We start from the raw sequence: 12,876 nt of genomic DNA, 5'->3' as shown, positions 1-12,876 counted from the left end.
CCTAAGTTTGTGTGCTGTATAAGTCCGTGTTTTGTGCATATATGCCATGACCTCAGATGTGTAGAGTACAGAGGTGGACAATATCTGTCTCTATCTATTATTCTCCACATATATTTTTCAAGGCTACATCTACTGTAAAGCCCAACGATCATTACATCTGGGATGTCCCACTCACAGATACACAGACATGGAAATCAGTCCAACAAGCAAGAGGTTTATAGGACAGCATGCTGGGGCTGTCCTGCAATTGGGGCAGAGGCAACCCCAAGCATCTTAAGCACACACTTTATAAAATTTGAAGGTAGACTTTGGTAACAGCTTGAATTGGTTTAAGCACATTGGTGGGCTGTGCTGACTTTTTTCAGCATTTGTGGCCCCACTTGAGTTGTGGTCTTAGTCACCAGAAGAGGGAACTGAAACATTCTTGGTCATTATCTGTACTGCCTTGCTTTGGGGCTTCCTGTAAAGACTGTTTTTTTCTGGGTAATTCCTGGAAGGGAGTGCTCATCACAACCTTCTAGCAGTAGGTCCCCAGGGTGCAATCCTGGCAAGGTCTTTCAGTGTTCATCTTATGTTCTCTAAGGCCACACACTTTCACTGAAACCAACACCCACTATTAAGCTAGAAAGGCCAGCTATGAAATTCTACACATAATTTTGTCCCTTTCCTTGCCCCGTGTGAGGGTTACAAGTATACAAGCCCATGCCCTGCTATTTTATGTGAACGCAAGATATAGGCCTTATTTTTTTCCATTAATTTATATTTTTTTCTTTACATCTTGATAGCTGCCCTGCTCCTGATCCCCCCTTACATAGTCTCTACCCCCAATCCCTCCGTCCCCTTTTTCTCTACAAGGGAGGAAGGTCCCTGAGTTTTCTTCTACACTGGCACATCAAGTCTCTTCAGGGTTAGGCACATTTAGGCCAGACATGACAGCCCAGTGAGGTGAATACATTCTGCAGTCAGACTACAGTTTTAGGGACATCCCTGCTCTAGGTGTTGGGGAACACAGATGAAGACCAAGCTGCCCATATGCTACAAATGTTCATAAGGCATAGGTCCAGCTTATATATGTTCTTTGGTTGGTGGTTCAGTCTCTTAGAACTATCAAGCATCCTGAACCCTTCTCAGTATTTCCCCCAACTCTTCCATTAGAGTCCCTAAGCTCCTTGTGTGGGTGTGGGATTCTGCATCTGTCTCAGTCAGCTGCTGGGTGGAGCCTCTCAGATGATAGTTATGCTATGCTCCTGTCTGCAAGCATAACAAATTATCATTAATGGTGTCAGGGATTGGTCCTTATCCATGGGATTGGTCTCAAGTTGGGCCAGTTTTTAGTTGGCAATTTCCTCAATCTCTGCTCCATCTTTGTCATTGTATTTCTTGTCCACAGGATGAATTTTAGGTAAAAAGTTTATGAGATCCCATTTATTAATTGTTGACCTTAGATCCTAAGCTATTTGTGTTCTGTTCAGGAAATTGTCTCCTGTACCAATGTGTTTAAGGATATTTCCCACTTTATCTTCTTTTAGATTTAGTGTATCAGATTTTATCTTGTGATCTTTGATACACATTGACTTGAGTTTTGTGCAGGGTGATAAATATGGGTCTATTTTCATTCTTCAACATATATACATCTAGTTAGATGAGCACCATTTGTTCAAGATGCATTTTTTTCCATTGTGACTTATTTGTCAAAAATCAAATGTCCATATGTGTGTGGGTTTATTTCTGAATCTGTGAGTCAATTCCATTGATCAACCTGTCTGATTCTATATCAGTACCATTCAGTTTTTATCACTATTACTTTGTAATACAATTTGAAATCAGGGATGGGTATACCTCTAGAAGTTCTTTTATTATACAGAATTGTTTTAGCTATCCTGGGGTTTTGTTTCTCCATATGAATTTGAGAATCGCTGTTTCAAAATCTGTAAGAAACGCCCTAGAATTTGATTGGAATTACACTGAATCTGTGGATTACTTTTGGTAAGATAGTCATTTTCACTATATTAATCCTACCAATCCATGAGCATGGGAGATGATTCTATCTTACGATGTCTTATTCAATTTCTTTTTTCACAGACAAGAAAGTCATGTCATACAGGTTTGTCATGTGCTTGATTAGAGTTATACCAATGTATTTTATATTATTTATGGCTATTTTAAAGGTCATTTTCTTATAATTTCTTTCTTACATCTCATGGAGAGCTTTCAGGGCTGCTTCTAGGAATTTGGCAAGCAATTGACATTAAGCTAGGACAAGGAAGTAGGCTCAAGGTAAATATAGCTGAGGAATGTATGGCATTCCTTTTATAATCCTGAAAAGCCCCTAGACTTAGTAAGTATGGGACTATGTTTATTACCTTGTTTGATTACTGTGCGCAATGCCCTGTTTAATTTCTTTGTTTATAGCCTTGTTTGATTACTTTGTCTTTGACCTGAGAACTGATCATATTCTTTGCAAGTACCTAGAATGATATAAATGACTGGGGAAAAAAATAAAGGCTTCAGCTTTAGCACTGGCTGCCGTCATGTTATAATGTTGAATAATTGTCTTTTCTTTCTTCAATCTTTACTCCCTCCCTCCATACCCTGTTGACTGACTGAGTTATCTTGCTCAATATAATTTATCATTTGTACAAGTGTGTGTGGGGGGGGGGCTACTGATTATTTTGTGTTAATTTTGTATCCAGTCAGTTTTGTAAAGGTGTTTATTAACTGTAAAGTGTTCTCTGGTAGAACTTTGGCTGTTGCTTATATGTACTATCATATCATCTGTGAATAGCACGTTTTTGACTTCTTCCTTTCCAATTTAATTATATCCTGTTGATTTCCTTTTGTTGTCTTACTGCTCTAGCTAGAAATTCAAGAACTATTTTGAATGGGGGAGAGAGTTGGCAGCATTATTTTGTCCATGATTTTAGTGGAATTGCTTTAAATTTCTCTCCTTTTAATTTGATATTAGCAATGTGTTTGCTGTATAGTGCTTTACTGATATTTAGGTATGTGTCTTGTTTGTTTAATCTCTCCAAGTCTCTTAACATGAAAGGTTGCTGGATTTTGTCAAAGGCAATGATCTCTTTTCAAAGATAATATAATGAGATGATCATGTAATTTTCTTTCAGCTAATTTATATGATGAATTATGTTGATGTATTTTCATATATTGAAACATCTCTACATTCCTGGGATGAAACCTACTTGATCATGATGAATGATGTTCTTCATGTGTTCTTGGTTTAAGATTTTTAAGTATTTTACTGTGTATTTTTGCACAGATATTAATAAGATAAATTGGCCACAAATTCTCTTTCTTTGCTTAGTCCTTTCAAGGGTTAGCCATCAGAGTATCTGCAACCCCTTACACTGGGTTTAGCAGTATTTCTTCTGTTTTTATTTCATGGAATAGTTTAAGAAGTATTGGTATTGGCTTGTTTTGAAAGTCTGGTAGAATTCTGTGCTAAAGCCGTCTAGCCATGGACTGTTTTCTGATTGGGAGAATTTTCATGAGTGCTTATATTTGCTTAGGTGTAATAGAACTATTTAGATAGTTTACCTCATAATTTATTTAACTTTAGTCTATGATATCTGTCTAGAAAGTCATCCATTTTGTTTAGATTTTCTAATTTTGTGGAGTACAGGTTTTTGAAGTAAGCCCTAAAGTTTTTTTGGAATATCTTAGATGTCTGTTGTTATTTCTCCTTTGTTATTTCTGCTGTTGTAAATTGGATATTATTTCCCTACTATTTAGTTAGTTTGGCTAAGGGTTTGTCTACCTTGTTGATATTCTCAAAGAACCAGCTCTTGGTTTTGCTGATTTATTTGTAATTGTTCACTTTTTTTCTAATTGATGGATTTCATCAACGGTTTTGATTATTTCCTGCCATCTACTCTTTTTGGGTGTATTTGCTTGTTTTTATTCTAGGATTTTCAGGTAATGGTATGAGAACTCTCTAATTTCTTTATGGAGGAACTTAGTGGTATGACCTTTCTTCTTAGCACTGCTTCATCGACTTCCAGAATTTTGAATATGTTGTACCTTAATTTTCCTTAAATTCTAGAAAGTCTATTTCTAGAATTTATATATTTTATCTTTATATTTTCTTTGACCCAATGGTCATTGAGCATAGAATTGTTCAGTTTCCTTGAGATTGTAGTTTCTGCTGTTGAATTCCAACTTTAATCCATGAACATCTGATAAGATACAAGGGGTTATTGCAATCCACTTTTTTCTGTTTAGGCTTGCTCTGTGATAGAGGATATGGTCAATTTTATAGAAGGTTGCATTAGGTTATGAGAAGAATGTATATTCTTTTTTGTTTGGGCAAAAGGATCTGTACAATTCTATTACATCAATCTGCTTTACAACATTTGTTAGTTTTATTATTTTTTATTTTGGTTTGATGGCATATCTATCGGTGCCAATGGAGTATTGAAGTCCCCCACTATTAATTATTGTGCTGATTCCTGTTATTTTTCTTGTTTGAAGTGATATTATATTTGTGTGATTCTCTTCTTTTGGGTTTGTTGTGAGATGATTAATTTCTTGGTTTTCCTTGGATATGGTTTCCCTCCTTGTGTTGGAGTTTTCCTTCTAGTATCATCTATGGGGTTGGATTAGTAGAAAGATTTTTTTCACTTGGTTTCATCATCGGATATCTTGGCTTCTCCATCTAAGGTGATTAAAATTTTTGCTGCATATAGTAGTCTAGGCTGATAATTGTGGTTTCTTAGTGTCTACAAGACATTTCTCCGAGCCATTCTGGCTTTTAGAGAATCTGTTGAGAATTCTAGCATAATTCTGATAGGTCTTCCTTTATGCTGTACTTGGACTTTTCTCCTTCCTATTTTTAAAATTATTTCTTTGTACATTTAGTGTTTTGATTATAATGTGGTGGGAGGATTTCCTTTTCTGGTCTAATCTGCTTGCTGATATATATATATATATACACACACATATGTATACATATATATATTATATAATCTTTATAGAAATTTCTTTTTTAGGGAAATTTCCTTCTATGATATTTTTGAAGACATTTTCTGGACCTTTGAGCTGGGAGTCATCTTCTTCTAGTCCTATAATTTGTAGGTTTGTTCTTTCCATAGTGTTCCAAATTTTCTGGATGTTTTGGGTCATGTACATTTTAAATTTAGCATTTTCTTTGAACAATATATTAGATATTTTTGTATCTTCTATGCCTTGAATTCTCTCTATCATCTCTTATTCTGTTGATAATGGTTTCCTGACTTGTAGAGAGAAGGGTTTTATAGTGCAAGTCCCAAGTAATATCAGTAAGAGACATTTCTATCTAGTAGTATAGTAAACCAAAAGCACTACCACATTTCTTGAGGAGTTTCATATATTAGTGTTATCAGTTTGGATGTAAATGATACTGAAAGAGTAACTCAGGTTTCATAGCTGACCTTACTAATGATAAAAAGTGAAAGAAACCATCGTGGTATCCTTTCAGCATTACATCTAACCAGGAAACTGAATGGATACAGTGATGGAGCCTGTCTTAGTCAGGGTTTCTATTCCTGCACAAACATCATGACCAAGAAGCAAGTTGGGGAGGAAAGGGTTTATTCGGCTTACACTTCCATGCTGCTGTTCATCACCAAAGGAAGTCAGGACTGGAACTCAGACAGGTCAGGGAGCAGGAGCTGATACAGAGGCCATGGAGGGATGTTCTTTACTGGCTTGCCTCCCCTGGCTTGCTCATCTTACTCTCTTATAGAACCCAAGACTACCAGCCCAGGGATGGTCCCACCCACAAGGGGCCTTTCCCCCTTGATCACTAATTGAGAAAATGCCTTACAGTTGGATCTCATGGAGGCATTTCCTCAACTGAAGTTCCTTTCTCTGTGATAACTCCAGCTGTGTCAAGTTGACACAAAAATAGCCAGTACAGAGCCTAAGAAATGACATAATTCCATGACGGGATGATTTCTTTGGTAGAAGAAATACATACAAGAAAAGAAAGTCCAAATCTAGAGTAAATCTTCTCAAGTAAGAAGCAAAAATCTTTCACAAGAAACTACTTTCCCATACACATTAGGATTCACTGGTTTTCTATGGCCCCTATTACCTTGAAGTGTTTGTTTTGATAGAATAGTAAAACAGGATTTTGAAGGTTATCTTATTGAACCATGTAGGTGGCCATCCTAGTATGACTTAGGTAGAGTTCTCCACAGAATTATCATAGCATACATGTATCTTCTATTTCTGGGTTTTGGTTCCTTTTAGTAAGATTTTATCTTTTTTTACTCCCAAGGTACTTTACTTTCAAAGGAAATCATGTTTACATCCTGATACACAATTGGGTAAAACAACTAAACTGGGGCTCTTTGAGTTCATGCTTTTGAGTCAGCAATACATTTATAGTAGTAGGTAGAGCAATTGACTCAGGCCATCATTGAGAATTTTTCTTTTGTATTTAATGGAAAATTGCAAGGAGAAAATTTGAAGGTATGTTAAAAAGAAAATTTATTTTTATACTGACAGAATTTTCATGTGAAGATATACAGATATTTTCATTTTATATCCACCATTTAAACAAAACATTCAAATAAAAAAAAATCCCTTCTAGGATCAGTCAAACATACTTGCTAGATTCATAAGTATGAACTGAAAACAATTCATTTGTTTTTAATGTGTGTGTGTGTGTGTGTGTGTGCGTGTGTGTTGGATATCAAATATTGTATTAGTATGCATTAAAAGGATAATATTTTCTGATTGGAGAGATAGGTCAGCAGTCAAGAACAATGGATGTTCATTCAGAGGACAGGGTTTTAGCACTCATGTGATGTCTCACAGTCCTTGAAAATTTCTAATACAGGTGTCATCTGATACACCCTTTTTGACTACTTGAGTACTTCACAAAATGGACTTAAATAAATGGAGGCAACACACACACACACACACACACACACACATATGTATGTATAAAATGTAAAAATAAAGTAAAATTTAAAAGATACTGTGTCCTCTGTTATCCTCAACTTGAATAGCACATTTTTACTTAGTGTGTGCCTTTTTAAAATTAAATATCATGTTTGTCTCAATTTCTAAAATTTATATTAGATATAATTGTTCTCCATTAATATTTATTTTTATATAAAGCTTTCTTCAACACCATCTTTGTCCATCTTTTGTCATTTGTTTTCAATGTAGTGTTTTCAGAAATATTTTTGCATGCCTTGTCTCCTAGTAACTGCTATATTGCTTTATAACTAACTATAATTTTGATCTAGTGACTTGTCTGTAATATTTTCAGGGATCAGAACTCCATTTTATTCTTTATTGTTTTCTTAGCAGATGCTGAGTATTTAATTAACATTTAATAAAAAAGAGGACATATTGCCAAGATCTCCCTATACTTGACATTTGCCTACTAGATATTTCTTGAAATTCTCTTTTCCTTCAGTTTCCATAGTATATTTAAGTTCTGATAGTTATTTTTCTATAGTTTAGGAGAATATTCTATAATGGATTTTTAAAGTCTATAGTCCTATACCATTTCCTTAAATTCTATTATATTTAAGGGCCTGCTTCTTTTGTTTTCTGCCTTCAATGTTGAGTATCCCTAAACAGTCAATCTGTGTCCTTTGATTTTTTTCTACCATCCATATAATAATGATTTCAAAATATACCTCTATGTCATATGTTTTAAGCTCCTACACTATCATCATTACTCAAATATAATGGTAAGTCAAAAAAGTTGCTGGGGATAGGAGAAAACAGTGTTTTGTTTCTATAATTGGTTGGTCTTACTTGCATTTGACAAGACATAAAAGACCAACTTTAGTTACTGTTAGCATCATAAGTTCCCTACATAATCTGAATGAAATCATTTGCCATGCTCAAGCATGGCAAATCTGATTGACCCTACTTTAATATGTTCATTTGTCTACTGAATCTCTGATTGAATGGCTCAATAAAACTTTATACTTAAAATGTCTCTATGTGATTTATACCTCTGAACTGAAAGTAATTCCTTCTTATGTGTTCTTCACTTTAGTGAGCTGTACTACTATCTACTAAGGTTTTTAATAGCAAATCAACCAACCGACTGAACAAACAAACAAACAAAACAAAACAAAGAAACAAAAACAATTACAAACTCAATATGTGATTATTGTTTTCTTACATCATCACATTTTAACAGTTATGGAGCTGATTCTCATTTCATAAACTAATAACGTTTTCTATTTATCTGGACTCTTACTGAAATCTTATCTTGTATACTATAAACTTTCTGATGACTGAAGCAACATTTGATGTATTACAATTTACCCATATTAAGCACAGGATAATTTAAGTCACCCTTGCCACAAACCCCTTCATAGTATGCATAACTTCTCTGTTTGTCTCTGTATTCTAACATATGACATAATTGTAATTTGTGTGTATTATATTTAGGCTGGCCTCAACCTCATGATCATCCTACCTTCCTTCAATATATCAAAAAACATACCAAGAAAGGAAAGGAATATCTCCTCTGATTTATTAAGTTTCCAAAATAAAGGATTAATTAAAAAACAAAAAATTACCTTATCAGATTTGGGTAGATAAATAATATTAAAAGGTCCTTGAGGAGATAGCATGGTATCCAGACACTGAACGGATATAGACTTGTATGTTAAACTGCCGATGAAGACATATCACTATGAGATGTAGAACAAAACCCTAAAGCTCAACTCACTTAAAATGGGATACATCAGTTGTATCAAAACAAAATATTCCTAAAAGCAAGAAAAAGCTAAGACTTTTATAAACTCCTGAATATCTCAGTAAATTGGAACATTATCAATTTAAGTGCCCAGTTGGAAATAAGTGGTTATTCATAATTTCTAATTTTTCTTAGCTTCTATAATTAATAAATTAACCTCTCCCCTTGCACTTGCATACATGTATCTCCCTCCATAATAAGAATTTGTCCTCAGTGAGAAAAAAATCATAACCATATTAATATTAGGTCTCTCTTATTTCTTATTAGGTATTCAGAACCTATAAATGTACTTGTACTTGTAATACAGTAATAACTGAAGAAATGAATAGAGGGAAATGTGATCTTATTTGTATAAATAAGTAACAATTAAATTTGGACATTTTCATTATTCATGTGGTCGTAAGAATACTAATTATATACTGCTTTATTGATACACATATACACATTCAAGAGAATGAGGAAGGAGAGAGAAAAGTACAGGAAAGAAGCTTATGGAATGAAATCCCAAGACCTGAAATTCAAGTAACCAGTTTTCTAGGGCAATTTTTAGTACATCATCCACAGATTTGAAATTGGTCCATTTGTCTGCTTGGCAGCAGACTACAGTGGATGCCACTAAGTTCCTTCAAAAAAAGCCAGTGTGTTTATCAGCTACTAAATTGATGAGTGTACCTTGTACCCAGAAACTTGTTTTGCAGAAGTGTTACTGGAGAGTCAGAATTCCACTAAAAAAATCATTATCAACTTTAAAGTCTTGATTTTTATTAGCCACTGACCTAACTCCAGGCACAATATGATCATTTTCAATTTTACAAATGCCAGTTTTCCACAGAGATGCCTCAGAAATTAAGATTATATGCAGAGGTTCTGCAGAGAGCTTCCTCTCTTTACCTAGCACCCATGTGAGGTAGGTCACAATTGTCTTTAACTCAAGTTCTAAATATTGATGGCTTTTTATGGACTCCAAGGGCACCCACACTCATATGAGCAAAATATATATATATATATATATATATATATATATATATATATATATATATATATGGTTAAAATAAGTCTTTTGAAATATAAAAAGAAGTTGAACTCATCATAACCTTTTTTTCTTTCCTCTGAAGTTCATCTCCTTATTGTGAAATCAGAAGAAATCAAAAAAAAATAAATAACACATTTTAAATAAGCAAAAATGAGTTCCATATTGGGGTTTTAAAAATGCAAATGCAGGTAAGCAGTGCCTGATAAACAATTATTATAAAACCTTAAGAATTTTGTTATTCTATTTTACAGGACAATATCGATGAATCTTAAAAATTAAAGTATTGTTTCAGAGTTAAATAGTTTTTATAGACTACATTAAAAAAAAAAAAAAAAACAACCAGTCTTAATTTATCCTTACCAGGATCTGGGCTATCATTATTTACCTGAAAACCAAACAAATGAATAAACTCCTTCTTCCATATTTCCCATCAGAAATCAATTGAGTGAGCATAGACTTGTATGTTAACAACCTTAAAGCCATGTCAAGATTATAGTCTATGAATGTCCTGTAGTACTATGTAACTTACATAAAGAGAGAGAGAGAGAGAGAGAGAGAGAGAGAGAGAGAGAGAGAGAGAGAGAGATCTTATTGAATAACACTTTTACCACACTTTCTAAAAGGTACATGGAGAGTTACAGGATATCTGTTCATACTGTGAATCCTAACCATACTGGATAAACATGTCTCTACTTGTGGTATGGCTCAGCCCCAGCACACACCCTTTAATCCAAGAGCATTGCAGAATATTTGACCACATTGTGACATTGTATACTGGAAAAACCTGTTTCTAGTTATGGTATGCCTTAGCCCTAGTACATACCTAGAGCTTTCTGTTCATCATAAACAAGATTAAACAATATCAACAATAGGGCAAGATGCAGAGTGTTTGATCTGCTCAATCTCCACATTGATCCTCTTGCCAGAATCTTGCCCTTAACATGCTTTTTTACAATGATGTCAATGGCATGCAGGGTAACACTGTAGACTCTTTCTGTTTTGCTGAGGTAACACTTATGGGGCATTTCTTTTTCAAAAGTGCCCATTTCCTTGATGTCTATAATATCACCTTTGTTATAGATCTGCATGAATATGGCCAAAGGAACAACTCCATGTTTTCTACAAGGCCTAGAGAACACATAGTGAGTGTTCCTCTTCTTTCCTTTTGTGTTGGTCATTTTGGTAAGTTACTGGAAGTTGGCTGCCAAGGCCCAAAGCTCCTAGAGCTTCCTTATTTCTCTACTCTAGGCTTTCTTTCATTAAATTTCATAACACATTTATAAGGACTCCAGAAGTTGAGGCACACGTTCAGATGCACAAATGCAGAAGCTAGTTATCTCCTCACATTATTTTATTACATAGACAGTGAAACAACCTTCATCCTGCTTGACAGATCAAGGAACGAGAAGTAAAAGTGCCCCAAAACATTCATAGATTAACTAGTCTAGAGTCTGTGGATCAAGGACGCCACATGTTTAGAGCCCTGTGATGAAAATTGTGTGTTCTTGTTATCTCAAGATAGTGTCACAGTTGGAGTTAATTACCTAAAGAGCCCTGCACGGAATCCGTGTAGTGGTGTCATGTTTCTCTTTTACACTATAGCAGTGGAATTATAACATAAAATAAGCCTTTGTGTTTACTCTAATGAGCTTGCCTCTCAGTTTTACTAGAGACATGAAAACTAATAGCAGGGTCAATACAAAGTCTCTATGGCAATTATCATGCCACTTCTTTTCTCTTCCTATATTCTTCTCATGTAACATTTTAATGTATTTTTTCTCAAGTCAATTCAATTTATCAGGAGGCAAGAGGCATGAAACAGAGCTGATTTGCTTTGGATCTACTTACAAGTTAAATGGAAAACTCAATTTTCAAGTTGAGTTTTCAATCAGATTCACATGGGAAGAAGGATAACTGATTTAAGGAATGCCAATATTTACCAATGTTTAATATGATCCAGATACAAGGGGGAAACCACTTGTTTCTCTTCATGCTTAACCATCACAATTTCATTTTATGGTTTGGATCTCTAATATAATGATCCATTACTGCCTTGGGTTAAAATGAGAAGACATATGGGATACCCTCCAGGGCACTTGTGCAGTCACTGTATAGATGTCCATGAAGACTTGTACCGAGTGGCTTTTACTCCAAGAAAATTTATTCCAAGTTTATCTTCTTCTAAGTATCATCTTTCTAAAATTGGATTCCCTTTAGTATAACCTCTAGGCTGATTTTGTTTTCTCACCTCCCTTTTAACACGTGAACTTTTCTTACTTAACAAAATAAAGGCTCTATTTTCAATTTTCCACTCACATTGCAGCACAGGAGCACTAAAGATAGGTACACACTAAAATGATATTAGTAACTGTTGACAACGCAATTCAGATTTTCATTAGGTTATGTGTTCCTTGTAATTCTTGAAGCTTCTGTACTTTCAGCTTTATCACATTGAATGAAACCCTAAGTCATATAACAGATAATAAACTGTTATAATATCAAAAGAATAGGTCAAAAGAGTGAAAGACATTACTACAAAATAGCTATTCAATTTTATAATGTACAAATAAAAGCAAAGAAATTATCTAAAGTGTACATGTGAACCCAGAATGAATAACCTGAATGACTAATGAACTTAGTTCTAGCTAAACTAATATTTCCTTAAGGAAATCTAGACTCATTCAAAAACTTATTTATTTCTAATTCATTAAAATGCATTTTGCAAAAAAAATGCATTTTGCAGGAGTTGATTTTGTTGAATATTTTATTTAAATCTATAATTAGACGGGTGTGGTGGCACACATCTTTAATCCCAGAACTTGGGAGGCAGAGGCAGGTGGATTTCTGAGTTTGAGACCAGCCTGGTCTACAGAGTGAGTTCCAGGACAGCCAGGGCTACACAGAGAAATCCTGTCTCAAAAAGCCAAAAACAAAAACAAAAACAAAAACAAAAACAAAAAAACAAAACTGTAATTAGTTATATTTAACCTACTGTATCCTCTTGAATAAGTGTAAAACAGAACTCAACCATGAATAATATTTTTTCATGAATAATATTTTTATCTCAAAACAAATTATGTATACTAAATTTTTAAAATAAACATGTAAT

The sequence above is a fragment of the Mus caroli genome, unplaced genomic scaffold (assembly GCF_978045245.1).
Source record: "Mus caroli unplaced genomic scaffold, Mus_caroli_1 scaffold_5, whole genome shotgun sequence".
Taxonomy (NCBI): Eukaryota; Metazoa; Chordata; class Mammalia; order Rodentia; family Muridae; genus Mus; species Mus caroli.
Note: the sequence above shows the minus strand (reverse complement) of the source record.